This window comes from Mixophyes fleayi, chromosome 4, assembly GCF_038048845.1.
Source record: "Mixophyes fleayi isolate aMixFle1 chromosome 4, aMixFle1.hap1, whole genome shotgun sequence".
Classification (NCBI taxonomy): Eukaryota; Metazoa; Chordata; class Amphibia; order Anura; family Limnodynastidae; genus Mixophyes; species Mixophyes fleayi.
Window position 1 is genome coordinate 217577338 of NC_134405.1, and position 18515 is coordinate 217595852.

Consider the following 18515-nt stretch of genomic DNA (forward strand, 5'->3'; position numbering starts at 1 on the left):
GGCCTCTAGGCCACTAACTAACAGGGCCTTGTGCCCGTTAACAATATGGCCTACTGGCCCACTAACTCATAGGGGCCTAGTGCCCAAGTCCCTCGGCCTTGTGCCCCTAATTTACTGCTCCATGGGCCTTGTGCCCAACCGTGGCCACGGGCCTAGTGCCCGACTTAACGTTGAGTGTACTTACCTGCTCTGCGCAGGATACTCAACTTGCCACGCCGTCTTCTGTCTTCTTTTCCGGGTTTTCCAGACCCTCCAGCCGGCGGCGCCTCTTCTCCGGTTTGGCGCTGGGTCCGCTGCTGCTTCTGAGGTGGGGGCGCTCTCAGCCCTTACAAGGGCTCCCCGCTGATGATCTCCGCTGCTTCTGTTCTTGACTCGCCGCTCCAGACGTCCCACGACGTCCTTCTCTCTCCTCCGCCGACTCTCTTCTGCCAAAATGGCGCCGCCCAGCGACTTATATAGTCGCCGGCGCGACGTCATCAGCAGGCGCAGCCACCGCGAGCGCTGATTGGCTCGCCGCGGCACCAATCTTTCAAACGGCCGGGCGCGAGCCGCGATTGGATCGCGTATCCGGCCGCTGATTGGCCAGCGGGGAGAGATGAGCCCCGATTGGCTCATCCGTCCTTCGCTGCCAAAACCAGAAAGGTAGAAGCCAGGATACTCACCGCTGGATCGATGGACGGGTGAGTAACCTTCTTTCTTTACCCGCTTGTAGGGCTCAGCCACCAGTGGACTCTTCAGCCCCTCCAGGGGCGCAGCAAAGCCGGACATCTTCGCCCTCTTCACGGGCACTGGGCCCATCTTCAGCCCCTCCAGGGGCATAGCGATGGCGGGGGCGCTCTTCTCCGGGGACATCCTTACAGTATTATTAAAGCAATTTTCAGTAATGTTACAAAAATACATAGCATACTCTTCCATAATCGACACATAGTGTATACATCCTCCAGACAAGGTCATGAGAGTCAGGAATCGAACGCTTGACTCTAGTATTAGAAGGTGGATTGGCTAACCACTAAGGCAAAGTTCAGTTGGAAAAATTAATACATTGTATAGAGTAGAGCGAGAAGCACAACAATACAGCATGCGTGCAACAGATGTAAGAGATACATAATGGTGCTTTAAACCATAAATAAACATAACTGACACTCTAAACATAAGAATGACACTCTTCCATTCTTATGAAAAAATATATGCCTGCTAACATCTACACGGTTACCTTAGTGGTTTGTACTTCTGTCTCACAGCATTGGCGTCATGAGTTTGAATACTAAACATGACCTTAGCATCTGTGTGCAGCTCGTGGCCCGAAATTATTAAGGAAAGGAATACAAGAGGAACTGTGTCCAAACAGCAGATGTTTTTAATTAGCAAGGAGTAGTGTTCAGCTATTATTTAACACATAAGGAAAGTAATGGCTTTTTCATGTAACACACAAACACAAAAAAAGCTTGATTTTTACTCTGACATTCAAAGTTGCACTACAACATGCTCTATCCCCATTATAAACCTGCCTTCATATTTTACATTTACCTCCCTCTCAAATGCAACTTTGTATGATTCATGCTGATATCTATTACTGTGAATGTCCTAAGTCTTTTTTGGGGGAGGGGGTTAATTTGGAGGGGACATGCTCCTTTGAGGTTAATGAAAGTATTGTCTGCAAATCTTCTAATTTACATTCATCTACCGTTTGTATGTTATGTACTCAGCTTCCCAACAAATCAAAGCAGACAACATTTGAGCAGCGGGTTAGTGGTTAGCATTTTTGCCTCACAGCACTGGGGTCATGAGTTTGTTTCCCAACCATGGCCTTATCTCTGTGTACTTTGTGGCCCATTAAGTAAAGTAAAGTCCAAAATAAAGGAACTTTGAATCTTGTAAAAGTGTTGAAAAATATTTTATTTTTAATCACCTAAGTAAACTAATGGCTGTTTTTTCAGGTGCCACACAGATACATTGAAAGTTGATCTAGGACATGCCTAACCTCAAATATATAAATATATATATATATATATATATATATATATATATATATATATATATATATATATATATATATATATATATAATATATATATACATATACCATCTTTATCAATATACCTCCAATCAAACATACTTTGACCAAGTTACTCCTTTTATTGCCTAACTTTTCTTAATGAATCTTACCTGTATGTTCTCCTCATGTTTTCTTTTTTTTCCTCTGTGAACTCCATTTGACATCATCAATCAAAATGCATACTAGAAGTTGCATTTGTTGATATAAAATTGACGTGTGTGTGTGTGTGTATTGTTAGACTGTAAGCTCTGTTGGTCCAGGGACTGTGTTTTCTGTACAGCACCGTTGAATTGCTGATGCCATCATAAATAAAAAAATAATGAAAGAAATGTTGATGTAGTGCAAAGGGACCAATGTCAATTAAATATTAATGTATATTCCAAATGTCACTCCATTATTGACTAAAATAACCTCTACACATTTCTTGTAATTCAATTACAAAAGACACACACCATGTTTTTTGCATAAGAAATTTTCTAGCATGAAAAATTTGAAACTAAAACATTAACTTTTTTTTACAAATAATATTGTTTATACGTTTAATTTTTTGTCCATTAATTTAGAATTTTTTATTTATTTTTTTACGATATTTTACTAAATCATGCATGATTTCTTCTTTGGAAGGTGGTTTGTCATCCACAGCCTGGGTGGATGACAAACCACTTGAGCTGTAAAAAAACAAAATGAATAAATAGCATGCTGAGGTAATTGTTCAAACATATATTACTTCCAAAGGGTGTATTTTGTTTACCCTATTTGACGGGATCAGCAGAGGCATGAAGTGTTACATAATTTTACATTATCGGAAAAGGTTAATGGTATGCTAGACACAGTACTAGGCAGAGGATTAATACTTTTGGGTGGCAGATGCATTTATATACACACATTTGTGTAGTGGCTGGGGGGGTGGGGTTTACTGGAATCACCATAAATTATTCTTGTGGCCATCATGGTTGAAAACTGTGGAATGGATAACTAGCTATTGGGAAAATTGCATGTGGTTAATCATGATTTTTGCCCAACTGCAATGTGCCTCAAAAGGAATACAATTATGCAAAGGGTTTTTTTCAATACTTACATTCACCGATCAGCACCTCTTCCTCCAGGGCCACCTCCTCCACCTCCTGCTCCTCCTCCGCCTCAAACTATGGCCGGCTTCTCCACCTCCTGCTCCTCATCCGCCTCAACCATGGCCGGCTCCTCCACCTCCTGCTCCTCATCCGCCTCAACCATGGCCGGCTCCTCCACCACCTGCTCCTCATCCGCCTCAACCATGGCCGGCTCCTCCACCACCTGCTCCTCATCCGCCTCAACCATGGCCGGCTCCTCCACCTCCTGCTCCTCATCCGCCTCAACCATGGCCGGCTCCTCCACCACCTGCTCCTCATCCGCCTCAACCATGGCCGGCTCCTCCACCACCTGCTCCTCCTCCAGCTCAACTATGGCTGGCTCCTGCTCCATCTCTCTGGCCTCTTGTTGGAGGTGGCACTGACGGCCTGTTGGAATAAGTATAACACATTAGTTTCTTTTTAAATGTTCTCTCTGTTTCACAGTTACCTACCTATAGCTAGATAATAATGTAAGCTGACATTGAGAAACATACATTTAGCCACAGAGATAATTGAGTGTCTTTAATTTAAAAAAACACAATTTAGACACACACACCACTTTTAGATGGCCTGTAACAAATCTTGGATCTTTCAATCTTTCAATATTTTAATTTTCAAAATAAGTACTACATTAATATTTTGTTTTTCATGATCATTATTTATATAATACAACTAATTACAGATTAGGGAGACATTTGGGTAAGGCCTTGTAATATGGAAAGAGGAGGCTGGTACTAATTTGTGTGTTGCCCACCTCCTAGTGTTATCTTAGTGTGCATTGGAGGGGGAGTTACTTTTATAATCTGTGGACACATTCATATGTTTGGGTAGACCATATCCTGGTAAAAGTTTAGAAGTATTTTTAAAAATAAAGCAAGTGTTTGTATGACAATATTTCATCCGATTAATAGAGAACACACGGCTAATAATCCTCTGCCTTAGCTCTTCCAACAATTGTGGCTGACGCCTCCGCAGGTCGCTCCAGTTGTACCACTGATCAGCACCAGTCGAGCCGCCGCCACAGAAATCTGAAAACCCTTTGGTAGGGCCACAGTTTCATCTCATTTGAGATGTAGCGTCCTGCGGGCATGGTGTTCATTGCCTTGGCCAACACCCACAGCTTTCTTCTTGTGAATGTGCTGGCTCTCATTTTGGAAACGATATGATGTATTTTCCAATAATCTGCTCTATGATTGGTTCTTGGATCTCGTATGGGTGAGCTCACGTCACTAGTGGATCTTTACTACATGTGTGCGGAAAATGTCTTCCTGTCATTCACTCATCATGTCCTAGCAAAGAGGGGGCAGATAGATGGGAAATGTACTCCGCTATTCGCAATTAATGGCACTTTATAACAGGAACCTGTAATTGCAGACACCTGATAACAGGCATTAGATTTATAAGTGTGGTAGTTTTTGTCCAAGCCGAGTTGTAAATGTAAGCGTATAAATAAAGTGTAAAATTGAGATGTAACTACCAGAAAAAGCAGACAGTATTTTACCTATGGTTTTAAATATGTGTGCAATTTAAAACATAACTTTGGAATATGATTCTGATAAGGTTCAAAGTAACACATTTATTGGGCCATAATTTGTATCATGAATCTGGTCCTCCTATCGTCACAAACTTACTGAAAACTTAAATTTTAGGCAACACAGAGTGTAGAGTGGTGTTGTTGACAGTGAGCGAGATTGGAGTCTAGTTGGTGACTCTGGCATGAAGGACAATAATGAGTTCTGTATAGAACATGATTTGCTTTAGCCATCGTTGTGACATCCATGGGGTGAATGCAGAAAGACAGTGGTTTTAAACAGTGCTGAAAAAAATAGGTCAGGGAAAGCAATGTACATTTGGGTTTCCTCGGCATAGAGATGGTATTGGAGGCTAAATGACCAAATTAGATATGATAAATGACCAAGACAAGATATGTATAATAATAAAGTACAAAATTTAGAAAAAATGAAGCCTTGTGAGACCTCAATAGAGAGTGAGAGTGAAAGGGAGAATGTGCCAGAGGTAGGTACACTACAGGAGCGGTTAGAGAGGTGGGAAGTGACCCAGTAGAGAACTGTGTCTAGATGGACAATGGAGTGAAGGAAGTGTAGGAGAAGAGGGTGTTCAGCAGTGTCCAAAGCAGCAGAGAGTTACAGGAGAGTATTGCAAAAAAAAGTATTAAAATTTATTTATAAACACAATTTCAGTAATCAAATGAAAACACAAAAAAGCTGAAAATACAAACTCCTTTGTAAAAAAATAAATTATAAATATCAAATACAAACACATGCATGTTGGTTTTATCCCATTGGTTAGTGGTGTTGCAAGGCAGGCCATGCTGGAACCCATAATGGCTGTCTTCTTTATATGTTTAAAATATTAGAGAAAAAGCGATCAACCTTAGGCCATTTTGAGACAAAATATTACTGGACTATGTGTACTTTGTACACACCTGTACTTTCAAGCTTTAACATCTACAATTTCTGATGCCTTAACTGTAACACAGGTCCCCCAATAACCCAAAAGGAATAACATTGTTAACTATAGATACTTACATGCTGCAAAAGGCAACTCCTTCATGTGTTGATCTTCCTCCATGAAATGATCCTTGCCACGCCTCCTTTGTGCTCCAGATGACAGCTGTGTCATAACGTCTGTTGGAATAAATTACAAACATTTAGCTATTTACTAAAATAGTGTCTGTTTCTAACTTATGCTCAAAATGAAAGTGAATGCAAGGTATCTCCATTAGAAAACATTGACAAATCAGTGCCTTAAAAGCAATAAACACACAACACTTAGTTTGTGTACTTTACCTGGGCAGAAAATAAAATTCATAAAGTGAGTCAAATATATGATTAACACAGACTATACTTAATTACTGAATATTTTTCAGGTGAGGCAGACATGTCGCAGATAAGGCCTGGTAGTTCATCAATTAAAGCCTTCAGTTGTTTTTTTTTTACACAAAATGCTAGCAAACAAGAGTCATCATTATTTTTCTAAGTGCTATGGCTATAAAAGATACATATGACAATATCAACAGGGGCAGAAGAAGCTCTTACTGCACGATTTCAAAATTGCAGATTTCAAAGGTAAACATTTGTTTAAGTCCAATCTATCTGGTCCATGCATTTGTATATGTTTTGAAAAATGAAACAGGCTTTTACTTTCATCACCAAACAATTCGATTTTTAGGATGTTAGAGAATTTTAAAAGTGTGATATAAACCATATTATAAAAAGATTTTACCTTGCAAATCAGTCTGGAACCTGAAGTGGTTCAAACAACACAGACATAAAAATGCACATTACATATAGAAATAGAGATGCACTGTTATTGTGGAACATAAAATATCTTACAAACACAAACTTTTAAAGTGTCTATAAAAGAGTAAGCTAAAATATAACTCTCAATACAAATAAAAGTCCACTAAACAAATCCACACCAGTGAACTCCACTATAGACTCCTAACCAACTTCAAGTGTGCATGAAGCAGTCTTTTATAGTGGATTGTAATGAGACAAGTATATGCAGGTGTATGGCCCACTGTGGTCTCAGATGACGAGATCTGATGCTGAGTCTATGCAACGCTGGTCATGGAAATCGGTTGTTTACTTTTATACTGATTAAAATATGTTTGTGCTTATTTCTGATTGCAAATTATTCTGAGATGCATTAGCATAGACTTTCATATTTTAATTTTTAATAAACAAAACCTGATCCTTCATGTCTGTTACTAAGAAGGTGTTTGCAATTGTTCATTTAATTATGCTCATTAGCACTTTAGGTTGTCACTAGTGCCTGTGTTGTATGTTTGTTTCAATCTGAAATATGCCTTAATGGTTAGACAAATGAGCCAGTAACATTGGGGTCATGAGTTCAAATCCACAATCAGGCCTGTATCTGTGAGGACTTTGTATATCCCCATGTTTCTGTGGGTTTACTCAAATGTGTCACTTATAGAAGAGTATGTTTGTATATGTTTTGCTGCTTGCTCTGTCTATAGCATTGTATCGTGCATGGATATTTATGTTTTAAAATTATTAGCCATTAAATTTGCATTCATATTTGAAGTGTATTAAGATGTATTTTGTGCATATTTAGTTGTGTGTGTTTTAAATGAACAATGCTTTTTGAACAGTTTAGTGTTGTTATTCAGCGCTGCTGCTATAGCTGTTTTGGGACTTGAACATAGAGATGCTCACTGACCCCCGTGTTTTGGTTTTGTTTTTGTTTTTGGATCTAGATTACCTTCGTGTTTTGGTTTTGGTTTTGCTTGGTTTTGTTTTGCAATTTGTTAAAAAATTACATTTATTTGTGCTAAAATAACATAATTTAGGTATTATTTTGTAGCTACATTATTATTAACCTCACTAACACTAATTTCCAGTCATTTTATATTCAATTTTGACCACCTCCTATGTCACAATATGATTTTCATACACTTGAAAAGAAAAATTGCTGCAGTTCTTGCTAGTGATAACAAAAAGGCCATTGTCATGCCTGGGCATAAGACCAAAAATCCACCTCTTAAGTGTGGAATTATTTTTACACAAATCCTGGCAAGAGTTGTCTATCCATTTGTAGCGTTTTTAAAGCCACACTCAGTAGAGGTAGGGACCTTAACCATCTGGGATCCTCATCCATGTTTCGTCATTTTTCAGCGAGTTCTTGGAAAACTGTTGGGAAAATCAGATACTTAGGTTAAAAAAAATAACAACAAGCAGTCCAGCATAATCTACCTCCCTTCTCTCATCTACATCCCAGCACCCTCAATCTTCCTCCCCCCCCAACACCTTCATAATCAATATCCCCTGAACCAACAATTGCCAGTTAAACAATCCTTTGCAAGAGGAAGCAAGAATGAAACCTGTCACCCAGTCACAAAGCGGATCACAGACGCCCTGGGTACTATGCTAGTATTAGATCTGCGTCCAATGTTCACTATTAATACAGTTGGTTTAAGACATTTAATTGAGCTGTTCTGTTCCTGTTAGCAAATGTCATCACTTTACCATTTTACTAGAAAAGCTAATTCTCTCCTGTACCGGAAAATTCCTAAAAATTTAATTATTGGGCGACAAAATGGCATTCTACCCACTGTACACTTAACCACAGAAATGGGCAAACTAAAGATTATATGACTGTGAAAGCCCACTGGGTAGGTCATTCGCCTTCCCCAGCATGGATAGCAGCAGCATGTACCCAGGTACGTCACATTTTTGAGAAGTAGGCTACTCTGTGTATCAGCGGCTTCAGTAAGAGGCATACAGCTGACAATCTGTTCCAAAAACTAAGGGATGTCATTGAAAGATGGCTAATCCTGCTTGGACTCTGAGGACATGTCATTTCTGATTACGACCCCAATATTGGTCAAGCATTACAGTGGGGTTGAATTCCATCACATTTCCTGTTTTGCACACACTATCAACTTGGTGTTACAGAACTTTTTAAAAATGACATGCAGGAGATGCTATTTGTGTCCAGAAAATTTTAGGGTCAATTTCTGGTTTCTGCAACAGCATGTAGGAGAATGCAGCAGCTGCAAGAAGACTAGCATTTGAGGGGAATATACTTTAGTCCAGCGAAGTAGTTACCTGTGAAGAAAGTGCAGACACGGCTTGAGTCAAGTGATTGCCTTACTAATACATTTTGAAAAGGTGGTACAGAAAATTATAGTGTGAAATAAAACAAAGAAAATGTGCTAACTATATTTTAATTGTAGATTAAATACTTAATTTTCTTCGCAAGGATCCAAGACTTATCAACATCTTGTTTGGACATCTTCTCCTTCAGTTTCTCTGGCAACTGCTTGTTGTAAAAAAAATTGCTTTCCCAAGACACACAGTGGTGATGCAGATGAGTCCGCACAACATTTTGATATTTGCTATGCTGTAAAAGAATTGCCCAGAAATCGTGACAGCTCTGCCCTAAAATCAACTAGTAATTCCATTTGGAAGGCCATTATCTGCAACTACATCATACTACACAGACTTCTATGATGGTATGATGAATTAGTATTGTTTGAGGAAGATTATCACTAAACCCTGCCACCTCTCCTGTTTCTGAGTGAGCTATGGTACAATAAAATGTAACTGCAGATTTAGACCAAGACTGTCAGCCCTATTATTTCTATTTCAGCAATTACAATTAGCAATGGAGCAATGGGGCTCTTCTCTTTGGGTGTTACCTATATAACGCAGCACAATTTGCCTGCAAATTCTACAGAAAAGCCTGCTTGTCTTCCTTTTCATCAATGACTCTTAGCAATTGAGCACTCGTCTTTGGGTGTATATTACACCCAAACATTATTAGTGCAAATTAGGAAAAATACAGTTTAATCCCTGATAGGCCCTCCACCATCCTTTGCATGTTAATAGTAGGATTGGTTGGACTTATGGTCAAGGTCACACATTTTTTTGACAAATCCTTCAAACCAGCCCAGATGTCAAACTGTTGTGGTTTGCCATCTGCGTCATCCCTGCTTGTGTTTGGAAAGTGCAAATTGGTGCCAGAACCTCACGTGCCAGAACTGCTACCACTGGTGCCACACTGCTGCCTCAGGTGCAGGACTTACACAATAAACCGCATCATCATCAGCGCCCTCGTCGGATACCCAAATCTCCCCCACATCCTCTTCTAAAGACAAAGTGTCATCATCACTTGGTGTATCACCGGCTACACTCGGGCTGTTCAGGCACACATCAGCAGAACTGCTGAAAGGGCCCCTCTTTATGGGTACACTAACAGAATGCTCACGATTAGACATCCCACTGTTGGATGGACTCTCCATAGGGATTGGTATCATTTCTGATTCTGAGCAAACATTATCCTCTAATGCCTTACTGTTATCTTGCAGCTCGGCTTTGACGCATAACAGTAGTTGTGCACCACTTGTAGGCTCGGTAACATTTTTGGATCTGCCACTAATAGAGAAAGGCGAAGGCCTCATTCTCTCTTTGCCACTCCGTGTGTAGAATGGCATGTTGGCAATTTTTTGCTTATGGGCACTTAACTTTTCCTCAGTTACACTTCTTTTTCGCTTCAACGCGGTAAATGTTTTTTTGGTGTATGTTTTTTTGACTGATTTCAAAAGACATCGTAGTTTGACATCGCCTTTCCCAGATGACGTACTGGGAACACTACCATCAGGACTGGTGACAGAACCTGGTTGCTCATTCTGCTCATATGTGGACTGCTTTAAATCCATTATGAGCCCAAAGCACTTGTAGTGCTATAAATTGTTTTAGATACTGCTGACAAATATGACTTTTGACAGCCAGAAATATTAATGCAAAAAAATGGGGGACACCCCAAAGCACTTGTAGTGCCAAATATTGAAAAAAAAGACTCCTCTATCCTCCTCTCTTCTCTATCAATTGTTATCAGAATTGTAATCAGAATTGGATGAAGAATAAGGTATATTCTCTGTCCCTGCTCTAATCAGCCTGTGACTACACCCTGCTCTGTCCCTCTGTCAAATGGCGATGGATTGCTGTGGAGGCGGGTATTTATGGATTTCAAATATCGCGAGAAATATTGCGAGAACTGAGCCCCGAAATCCGACGACGTCACAATGACGTTCGGTCTCGATTTGGAATCCGAGCAGGTGGGAGAGTACTCGGCTTGGTACTCGGATAGGCAAAGATAGGGTTTGGGGAACCGAGCCCGCCCATCTCTATTTAGACATGACCCTGAGCTTCCTTAAGTTTAAGCAAGACGATAAGAAAAACTCTAAGCATTTCTTCTTATCTATCCGACAGAGGTAAACGTCTACTCTTGTCAGTACGATCTCACTTTTCTTAAGTGTTTGGAGAACCTATTAAGTGCAGTTAACAAGAATTTTCATCTTAACTTAAGAAATTCTTAACTTGGGCAACAGACTGTCCTTCTTAACTCTATTTTTTGGGCATGCGTAGAAAAGATTTTCGTATGATCGGCAAAAAACAGCAGATAAGATTGCTAATGAATCAGGCCCTATATGTATAAAAACTTGAAATCCTTTGAACAATTAAGAGAGAAGTTCGCAATCCCAAATAAACGTTTTACAGTTATTTACAGTCAAGACATACTCTTGCAACCCAGTTTAATGTCCTTTCCATCACACTTAGTCAAGCCGCGATCAAGGCACTTCTTCGAAGTGTGGTTTGACAAAAAACAGTCTCTTCAACTACTTCTGCCACTGCATTATCATTTTAATTGAACTCTATGTTAATAAATGGGGTGCTACTGGAATGAGAACTTTTTATTCATCACCAGTTTCTCATGTTTTAATGTACTTTTTAATTCTTGCCCCTGTCTATACAGTCATTGTCCCTGTCTAAGTATATACACCAGAGCATCGGTGTATTATTATTTCATGTTATTAGGTACTTTTTGCCCTTGCTATGACCTGCAATATTGTATATATTAGAAATAGAAAGAATGTTGCCATATTGTGTGAAAATAACAGGACAGCAGAAGTCTTTTTGCTTATGTTAGCTAAGGTAATTACCATTTGTCTCAAATGTCCATTGTTATGAGGTGTGGCGTAGACCTGGTTTGTAATCAGAACAATGTCTGAGTAACTTGACATAGCTAGCTTGTAGCCCATGCTAATTAGTTAGGTCAACAGGTAATCTGAGAGGTAATTAGGTTAGAACTTTTATATGATATGCAATGTGACTCCAGCGTAATATACTATCTGAAAAAGCATTAGGAAATGTATTAATATGTATCAATATAAATGTTATTGTATCAAAATGTATCACAGACTCAGATTGTGTAATGTTGCAAATACAATGTGTCAAATGTCTTGTTGTTTCACGAAAGCGTGAAGTGTCATTTCTTGATGATATATTTTAACCCTTTGTTTAGTGTATTCAGGTATACAGCTAATTGAGTCAAGCCATTCCATTGTATAATCAAGGTAACATAAACTGTATGTCTAACAGCTAAAGTGTCCACTGATAGACCCCTGCTGTTAGGGGGAGGATGGAGACATTTGACTTTACTCACTGGGTATACAGCCAAGAATACAGGGAGAGCAGAATGCCAAGAGAGTGATTCTAGCTTGGAGGATCCTGGTGTACAACACATCAGTAATAAGGACTCTGGGCAGGCATTGTAGTGCCGCTGAAGAAAAGCCTACCAGGACAGGGTCTGTGTGAGCCAATAACCCAGGCTGGTCGGCATGGTAACTGTCTAGCTATTCGGTAGTGGTGATACTGCGGGAGGATAAGACCCGGAAAAAGACTGAGATTATTACTTTAGAGAGCTGACTGCAAGAGGCTGCTGGAAGGTATATATTATTATTATTATTATCCTTTATTTGTTAGGCGCCACAAGATTTCCGCAGCGCCGTACACCATACAAACAGTACACTATACAGGGTGAAACAGTACAAAACAATAAGCAAAAAAAAGAGGATTTTTAGTCACCGTAAAATCAATTTCTCTTACTACACTGGGGGACACTGCGTTACCTTGGGGTATAGTAGGTGGGACTGAAGTTAGGCACTTATAAACTTGTTTGTTCCCCTGACTCCTCCCCCACTATGCCCCTCCTCTGTAGCTGACTTCAGTTTTGTATAACCAAGCCAGGAAGAGAGAAGAAGCAATTTAGAAAGCAACACTAAAGATAGCACTACTTTCAGAGCAAGGGAGGGCGCGCAGTGTCCCCCAGTGTAGTAAGAGAAATTGATTTTACGGTGAGAAAAAGCCTCTTTTCTCTGTCCTACCACTGGGGGACACTGCGTTACCTTGGGGAGCTACCAAAGCTGCGTCCGAAGGCAGGAATGCTCTGGAACGGCTGTGCGCAATGTTTTGTGTTCAAAACCCTGCATTTGTGAATGCAAAGGCATGCAACAAAGAAACAATATGCAGCAGAAACAGACGCTGCCACTCTGTACAACTGCGCCATTGAATGACGCTTTTGTGGCGTAAAACAAATGCAACCCTCCTGGAAAGTGTACTGTAAAAGTCACTGGAACCTGCAGAGGGGTACAGACAGAATGTTGGTCATGATGCAGTGGCAAGAGACCACTTAGACCCTGTCCCCCCTACGCTTTTTAGCGTTAGAGAGGCTAAATGGGCATTAAATTCCTAACAGGAACTGTGCGAACAAGAGCACAAACTATCTCCCGTCGGAGAAACGTTATACAAAAAGAAGAGGCACAAGATTGATGAACTACAATCTCTGTGTCAGTGGAATGCAGGCACTAATTGTCATAACCAATTATGTCTCGAACCGCCACTAAGTTTCTGATAAAGGAAATGAGGAAGAGCCATACACACTCTCGCCCCAGATCTCCTATGAGATGTGACATCCAAGAGAACAGCCTGCATTGAGCTAACAACTCAATCCACTCAATGATATACAAAGGACCACCATATACACTGATGCAACAGCTTAAGTCACTCAGTGATATCTAAGGGAGCACTGATACAGTGCTTAAACCATTCAGAGATAAACAAGGGAGCACTCATTTCATGAGCAAACAGCTTAACTAACTCAGCGATATCTGAGGGAGCACTCATATAGAGAGCTAACAACGTAAGCCCGACATATATATCAGGAAGCACTCAAACCATGAGCTAACAGCTTAACTAATTCAGAGTCACCGGAGGCCAAAGCAAGCCTCCTGATGACGAGAACTAGACTCCCTGGAAATCTACAACCAACCAAAGGTGGGCTGAGCATAAAGAAACCACTTAAGCAAAACAACCTTCCGCTGAGCTAGACAGAGAGCCACGGAAGCTGCACGCTGAAAGAAGCAGGGCATAGACCCAATAAAAGCCAGCTGGTAAGGAAACTCTTTTAAATATTCCTGAGTGGGACGTGTAAAATTCTAGGAATTTACGCCAATCGAATATAGTTTCTAGCCCCAAAGAAAACAGCTAAAGAAGAATCTCTACGGCTGAAGCGAAGGTAGCAACCATGTTCCTGCAAGGATTCTCTAGCCGAAAAGATTAGCCATCCGACGCCACAACGTCAACCCAGATGATGAAAACAAAGAGAGCCGAACTACGAGATGAGGCCGCTCTGGAACGGGAAAAGAGGGACGACAACACAAGTCCCCTAAAACAGTAGAACACTGCTTTGTGAGACATACGGCGGACCACCAGACTAGCTGGTATGCGCCCCCTCCTAGAAACTCTTGAACCCCTACAAGAAAATTGGACCTGTCAATCAACTGTACACCCCTAAGTTCTAGGGAGACCCGACTTGGCTATGAACAAATCCAACTGAGGGACATTAGATTGAGAGCCGATAGAGAAAACAGGTTAACATGTGAAAGGAACCTGGGCTCCCTCTCAGAGAGCCCTATGACCTAACCAGGAGAGCACAAAAGTATTACCCTGAGGTGACCCACTCTACCTGTTAAAGGATTGATTGCTAAGGCATTCGGCCCTCAATAATAATAATAAGTTGGTCTAGCTTGGCCCATAGGATGGCACAAGGAACACCCCTCCAACCATACACAGGTCGACCCCTATCCTGCATTAGGATACGGGAATTGCATAAGTGCTACAAATATGCAGCAGCACTGCATTTTAAGACCGAATCTCTACAGGTCTTCTGACCCTCTGTACAAGAAGAACAACTGACTCACTAATACAAACAATGTGACTAAGCACCACCCGAAAGGTAAGTTAGTGAATCAGGGCAAAGGGGTGCTATGCACGTCCAAAGCCATGAAATCAGCTTTCCTTGATGAGAATCTCCCTGTTGAGACATGGGAGATGTTACAAACAAGGAGAGCCAAGGATACAAGTAGAAACTTCGTATCCTATTTTGCTAAACAGAAACTGCTGATACTGAAAGGAAATTCTGCCAGGAGCAGTTAGGAACTGTGTAGAAAAGAGATGAGCGTGTTCTTCGGTAGGAAGCTATTGAAAACCCCAAACTAGAAGATAAGGCATAAGTCAATGCTTCTATCGTGTTAGAATAAACGAAGAGCTGGTTAGGCTCAAAGTGATCACCTGTGAACCCAATAATGCAGTCCTGCTTCTTGCTGAGAGGCTGCAGGTATAATGTTCTGGCTGAAAACGTCTAGCTGTTAGCTAAGCGTAGAGTGTAATAAACAACTTCCACCTTCGGGGAATGTCCACAAATCTAAGGATGTTTACCTGATTTCCACAGCACATAAACTATAACCACCCCTGTAAGGCTAAGCCTGACTCGGAATGTGGCACCCTGACCTCAAATCAACAGAGAGAATCAACGGATGGAACACGTAAACATCATGGCCTGGTGTCGCTGACATAAAACAAAGAAAGCACACCTACCGCCAGAAGCCTTTGGATACTCATTTGTAATAGCAAATTGAGAGTTCCGCTATTGGAACGAAGTGCTGTAAGCATGTGGCTAACTATAGGTATCATAGCTGAATAGCTGTATGCCTACCAGCTATGATGCTGTTGGCTGAATACAAACCACCCCATTAACCCTTAATGTGAATAAAGGCTAGAGCACTTCTTCTGTCCGAGAGTCGCTAGATAAAACCCGTTACCAGCCCCTGCTCTGTGTAGGAGGACTTCTTTGTCTGCTCCCGCCAGGGACAGCAGAACAAGAGAACAGAGGAGACACAGGATTGTCACCAACAGGGACCTCCCTTGTATTGACTCAGGAGAGTTATAGGAGGTGAAAACATAGCCAGTCTATTATTGTTTACCTGGTCTTTGACAAAAGACAGAAACCGAGTCTAAGATATGAGGAAAAACATTTTTCCCAACTAGGGTGTCACTAAGGCTTAGGTTGAAAATTGAAAACCAAGTATAGACTGTTGTCTTGCAAATGCGAAAACTGTGTACAGTTTAAGCTGGGATTATCCACCTCGTGAGTGTAATCAGCAAGAATATTCCTCTTGATAGTAAAACAAGATGGAAATAGACATCCTCTGGTGAGGAATGAACAACATCCTTATTCTGACTGTGGCAACAGTCCAAGATAAAATCCTCTCCATCTGTGGAAGATGGTGAACAACAGCATCTTTGTCCAGATGGTTTTATACCTGAACAGCATAATGCCGCTTCTGTTAGCGGACAGACATAAGCTGTGTGGGAGCTTAACCAGCACAGTGTAAACGTGTGTAGAAGCATGAAAAAGGGTATACTCACGTACCATTTTAAACTTAAAAATCACCTTAATGCGTTCGGCCACCAGAAGTGACAGTGATTTAGACCAGACCTGTTTCTGAAAAACAGCTGACACCGAAATGGGAGCACCCTGTTTGTAGACCCTAGCCCTGCAGTCTGTGCCGAGGCATTCGGGCTAAGCTGTGGAAAAGATAATTTAAAAATTACATTTCGCACATATATAGTCACTCCTATTTCCCAGTTGATCCATTAGAAAAACATAAGGAAATGGTAGGCAAAGTAACAGGTTATAACCTTGTCTAACAATTAAATTGAAGACACATATACATATACATATAAATATATATATATATATACACACACACACACACACATTTTTTGAGTATGCCAACCAGCGAGTATTCTACTCCTGGAAGACTCACCTATTGTAATCTGATACAACAGCAAGAAAAGGACACAGAATAAATCTGTTCTATCTCTAAAACAGGTAATATATATATATATGTGTGCTATTAGGGTTTACGCACACATATACACAATGCAATACAGACCAACCCGCCTACCACGGGATAACACTGTAAATTATTTTTGTGCCACATAAATAATGCAGAGAATGTAAAACAGCGTGTTTATTACCCCTAAGGTAATTCCTCAGACATAACGCATATTTGGAAAACTGTATAAAAGTTAACCACAATACTTAGGAACACAGGCTATACGTAGCAAAAGGGATTGTGTATATACATGGAACTCCCTTTACGAGACTTATGGAAAAAGTCCATTCACAGTCACCATATGGAATATTATACAGATATGTATTCCCATATTAATGTACATCTACCCAACAAGGAAATATGTCACAGGAGGATAGGAAACTACCATATTGTCTAATAGGTAATCCTATAATATATACAGCAGTCATAGGGTCCTGAAATAAAGGTCCTGACTGTGTGGCAAACAGGCTGACAATCGTTTAAAAACAGAATTAAAAACGATACTACATTACCCAGTGATGAGAGGCAGAAGTCTGGAACAGCATGCACTGATGTGTGTGTGTGCTCCGGATCCAAGATGGCCGCCGTTCGCGCCATTAGGGAGAGAGGGGGAGGTGTACTCCCCTCTCCTAACATGTCCGCCTCTGCTCACCGCCGCTCAGCCTATATATATATATATAATACGGCTGCAGCTGCTGGAAGTGAGAACCGCCGCTCTGCCATGCCCAGAGTGCGTGCAGTCTCACTGACTTCATCGCCTCTACAGAGCGCGATGCTTGTCCTTCTCCCCCACTGCTGCTCGTTGTCTAGGGGCGGAGGAGGGGGGGGAGGCTGCCGGCAAGTCTGCGGGCGGGGAGGAGAGGCAGAGACACCCTCACTCCCGCCCGCCTGTTTAAACGTGGCCGCGGCCGTCTATAAGGCCGTTAACAAACATATGCGCCCCATATAAAGCTGCCTATAAAGGCATACTTTAAATAAAACATGGCCCCGGCCGTCTATAAGGCCGTTAATAAACATACACGTGCCCCACATGAAGTTGCCTATAAAGGCATACTTTAAATAAAACATGGCCCCGGCCGTCTATAAGGCCGTTAATAAACATAAATGGCCCCTTTGCTCGTTGTTTTCTAGGGGTAGACTGCCGGCAGAAGTGCAAGGGAAGCGTGCTGCTTACCTGCGCTGGAACTCAAGAGTGAAGAAATCCCGGGGACTTTCACTCCTCTGGGTCTTGGCATGGAGTCCAGCACTGCACCTGAAAAGGAATAAAAATAAAAACAGGAAAACCTACTGCTAAACTAAGTATAGGCAGGAGCATATACAGAAGTAACCTTTCTCCAGAAGGCACTTACAACAACTGAAGTCAGCTACAGAGGAGGGGCATAGTAGGGGAGTAGTCAGGGGAACAAACAAGTTTATAAGTGCCTAACTCCAGTCCCACCTACTATACCCCAAGGTAATGCAGTGTCCCCCAGTGGTAGGACAGAGAAACAGTACTTCAGAAACTCCAGGCAGGTTAAAGCAATAAACACGGAGCAGAAGAACAGGGAGACAGGAGGGAAGAGGGCCCTGCTCATGTGAGCTTACATCCTAAGGGAGGGAAAACAGAACAGGCACAAGGGGAGCAAGATGCTACTATTTATCCTGTATCTTGTGAATGTCTTCTGGTATTGTGCTGTCGTAATAAAGCCTTATTTTGGATACACTCTGGTCTACCCGATTGAGTTGAATCCCACAGAGGTTAACTGCCATCCCAGCTAAGGGTGGTATCCTAACACTCTGC